The 4,426-nt window shown below is 42.8% G+C and overlaps 1 protein-coding gene across 2 annotated transcripts in view; it reads right to left on the reverse strand.

The window, feature by feature from the left end:
• PRSS23 (serine protease 23) overlaps positions 1 to 4,426 on the reverse strand; it is a 9,962-nt gene extending 5,536 nt beyond the window's left edge. Inside the window, exon 1 of one of the 2 annotated variants that reach the window (XM_006144917.2) lies at positions 4,343 to 4,426. The gene's annotated coding sequence lies outside the window, so the exon portion shown is untranslated. Of the gene's footprint in view, positions 1 to 3,110; positions 3,253 to 4,342 lie in introns of those variants that run through there. The other variant, XM_006144918.3, reaches the window with a different exon arrangement.

Below are 4,426 nucleotides of genomic sequence, written 5' to 3' on the forward strand. Positions count from 1 at the left end.
CAACACACCGTAAAAAAAAAAAAAAAAAAAAAAAAAAAAAAAAACCTCTCAAAAAAAAAATCCATCTAGTAACCTTATCTAAATGAATTAAGCCAGATTTCAGGCAAAATGAACCCTAATTTTTCAAGTGCTTTGCCTGTATAGTAAATCCTTGTTTATTTAAGAAATATTTTCAAAGGCCTTGAAGCATGCTCCATTTCACAAGTGCCACCAGAGGATCTCTCTCTCTCTAATCTGTGTTTCAAAAAGAAACAATGTTTTTAGAAACCAGATCATGAGAGCTATTGGGCTTGGAGAAATGTGAACAGTCTTTTCTTGGGATCTCAGCACTGAGCCGTCAACTAGGCTCTCTCACTGGCCACAGCCTCATTCCAGCTTCTCGTTTGATCCAGGGGATCAAATGTATTCTTGGGAGAAAATGAGGGAAATCCCAAGAATCTTTGGGATCACTTACAAATGACAGTATGCTGCTAGAGAATGCTGAAGAGCCTACCACATGATAGAATATTACTACGGTAATTCAGAGACCTCACAAGTTAAACTCAGGTCATTTAGCCAGGACTGAAGCATAGAGTCATTTATAGGAAAAGGACTGCTACATCAATAGGGCAGGCTGAGGCTTTCACCTCTTAGAATAAACTTGGATACTTTGAAAGCACTAATTCCTATGAGTTTGAAACACTGCTTACGAGTTCCCTATAAGAAGACTTCAGAAAGGGTGTGGGAATAAAATTTAAGTAAAAGTTCGCCTTGGTGCAAAAAAAAAAAAATTAAAATTAAAATCTATGTATTTTTTTCATAATATGTGTCCCATGAAATTCTAAAGACCCTCTCTCTCATATTACTTAAACGATATTTATTAACTTCAGTGAAAATACCTTTTCTTGACAGTATTCTAAATATTGCTTAAAGTAACTCTGTGATTAAATTGCATTAAAAAAAGAAAACCTTTCAGATTGAGAGACTAATGTACACTTTTTGCAAGTAAAGCAGGTAAAAATTTTTCAAATTGGTTAATTTTTTAAATACCTGATCAGAAACAGAGAAAACTGTGGTTCTCAAGTCCTCAAAAGCGTTTAAATTGATGTCTGTATTAAAGTTACAAGCTTCCCCAGTTGCTCACTGCTTTACTGAGTGTTTATTTATGGTGGTTTGGAAACTGCTCTGAACCAGATCAACTCTCCACCTGATCTCTTCAGTTCTGACCTTTCCAGGTTTGGATTTTTCTAATTTTATAAAATTGCAGGGTCACAGAAGTCCAGGTTAGGGACTGTCATATACAAACAGTGTCTATACTGTCATTTACTGCTGCAGAATTATGGAGGTTGGAGGCAAAGGGGAAAAGGAAAAGCAATATCCCTCATACTAATCTCCTAAGGATCTGTGAAACAAGATTTCTCTGATCTTACAAAGGGAGCAAAGGACTCCAGCAGGGGGCGGCTTTCAAGGACTGAGTGGGGGACAGCTGACTGTGAACAGGCCCTCAAGAAAAGAGGAGAAACAACATTGGCGTCCTTTAAGGGTATACCCTGAGGAATTTACACCCTACCTTGACTAGTCCCCATTACTAACACAACAAAGGGCAACTGTGATGCTTTAAAATCAGTTTGGTGGCTTTGCATTCATTTGGTTAGTTGCATTAATTTCATTCATTTTCAACTAACCAAATAAGAAAATAATTCCCCAGAAGACAAATAATTATTATTTCCATTTTTATAAACTCTAGGTAAGCTTGTACTATGCCCATGTAAGTTTATGTAAACAAAAACACTCCAGGAGATAAGCAGATGTAATAAAAACATTCACAATCCCACAACTGGAAAAGTTGATTTCATTTCTAGGAATAAACCTTTGCTGGATGGAGTCCTAATAGCCATAAATTATCTTTTAAAGAATCCAAGTTAAGTATTTTCATGCATCGCTTCACCTAAATGGTGAAGCAGAACGGAAAACTAAGGTAAGCAAATATTTTTACACCATGCTTAGTAATGCAGAAACTGTATTCCTTTTCCAACTCTGGCTTATCTGACTCACCCAAGGACTACAAATCCCACCCTCCCTATCAGTCAGCATGAGCCACTGTCCTCCTGCCCACTGTTTAGGAATGTTTATAAGGATGCCGCCACTTCATAGGTCCTTAGTAACCTTACAGAGGAAGGACTTTGCACATGATCAGATGTGCAAACAACAATCATCTGCTTAGAGACTGTGTTCTTGCCCTGCATCTTAGTCTTCAGAACTGCAGTGACACAGGTCTCCTCAAGGGGGCCAGGGTTTGTAAGAATGGTTTAGCTCCCACACCAAACAAGTGCTGGGAGTGAAAACCTAATCCTTAGGACACACACTCTCCATTGTACAACATATGAATTGCCGGGGCCGCTATAAGCAGTAATGACAGAAAGGATGGTAGGGCAGTTTGCAAAGACACCAGCTCTGGACACCACTGGGAAAGAAGACAAAGGGTCTTCCATGGAATCTGTAGCCAGGGATAACGAACAGTGAAACCACGCTAATTCCTAAAGCAAATGCCTAAAGAAGAACAAAGCTCTGGGAATACTCTGCAGTCAGCTGGGCTCTCATTTTCCAGAGTCACAGAACCCGTTAAAGCAAATCAGACCTAGTCACAAAATGGTTTATGAATTCCAGTCTTGTGCAGGAAACCGTGGGGCACTTACAAGTCCAGCAACCCTAAACACAATCTTGTGGTCAAATGAAGTTTAACTTTCTATCAGATTTTGGGCAAAATGAACTACCCTAGTGAGCCTGGGCCAAATCTGGCAAAAGAACAAGAACAGAGTGCATAAAACTGTCAATGGTGAGACCATGAGAATGAATTCCCATAGTCAGAGGGAGTTATGCATGAATAATGCCTGATGGATTAAACTCTAAAAGATCTATGAGAAGGGAGGTACGTGAGAACCTGAGACCGTGAACCGCCACAGACTGGGGCCAATCGTGTTCTCAGACACACTAATGGGCACTTTGGCACTTGTGCTACAGACAGAAAAATGCACCAGTATTCACGTCGACCTGAACAGGTCATCAGTGTCACAAGAACGACACATTAGTTACTTTGGAAAAACTCTTCCTTTCCAATTAAGGCAACTTACCTCTTGATTCTATTTCAGTGAGAAAAATACAAGGGAAATCATGTATTCCTATGCAGACAGTGTGCATATGACCACAGACACTTTCCCAAGTACATGTAGCAGCTTCTGAGGCATTTTCTAAATTCCATCTCTCCACTCCACCTCCAGTCAGCTCCTAACACTTCTGGAGAGACAATCATAAGGGCCTGTTTTCAATGTCTCATGCACAAGTAGGATTTTGAAACATCATGAGCAATAAATATGCTGATGTTAGCTTGATATAGGACTTTTGGTCACAGCTACTTCAACTATAGATTCAACACTTTCCCACATGGCCAAGTGAAGAGGATTTCGAGCCTTCTGATTCCTCAGCAGCACACGGGGACCCCTCAAGTTCAGGAGTTTAGAGAAGCAAATTATTTTTCAACACTGGTACTGGACAACCAAGAGCTTTCCACCAGCCACTAGCTCCTTCTGAATTCTCATGGGTGTCGCCCAAAACGCAGTAACAAACAGGATTCTTACCAGCTGCTTTCTCATGAGGTGCTGGAAAGCAACCCTCACTTGTTTTCTGGAGGGGAGCAGTGTTCCTTGATCTAAATAAATCCTTTCCTTCTCCTAAAACTTCTAAAATAAACTTTTATTTAAAAGCTAACAACTCGAGAAGAATGCCTACAGGCTGAAAGAGAAGTATTTTCTTTGACAACTGTTGATAGTTCAGACTGCAGTTTCCAAGTTTAGCACCCAGATGGAAGCACAGGGTAATCAATAAGGCTCCACTTCCCCAGTCTGTGTTTACTGCACTCTTCGTGCGTGCTAAGGTGTGCTCACAATCACGTGCCCAGGGTTAAAAATTAATGCTCAGAACTATGGTTTATGCACATGCAAAACTCAAGGAAAATAAGCAGTGGAGGTGGTGTGTGCGTGCCCAGAGGGTAGGGGAGTTGCCGGCACCCCAGCCAGAGGGCTTCCCGTCCCAACTCCCACCCAGCATCCAAGATAGCAGTATCAGAACCTTTCCCCGCCGGCTTCAGGGGTGACACTGCGTCAATCCTAATGCCCGGCAGCCCCTACGTCTACCTGGAGCACTCTTTCAGGCCTCCGGTCCAGCAGGGCTGCCCTGGAAAGGTCCCCGGTGCCCCCAGCAGCCCGGAGTCACCCCACCCCGCGCGCACCGGAGCCTTTGTCCGGCTTCTCCCAGCGCCTCGCTCCCCAGCGCCCAGCAGATACTCCCAGCCCACGCCCCAACTCACCCGTGCGGAGCAGCCCTCCCGGCCGCGGCTCGCTGAGCCGCTCAGACAGGTGTGGACTCCAGGAGGGCGCGCGCGGCTCCCATG

Source organism: Tupaia chinensis, unplaced genomic scaffold (genome assembly GCF_000334495.1).
Source record: "Tupaia chinensis unplaced genomic scaffold, TupChi_1.0 Scaffold000139_1, whole genome shotgun sequence".
Taxonomy (NCBI): Eukaryota; Metazoa; Chordata; class Mammalia; order Scandentia; family Tupaiidae; genus Tupaia; species Tupaia belangeri.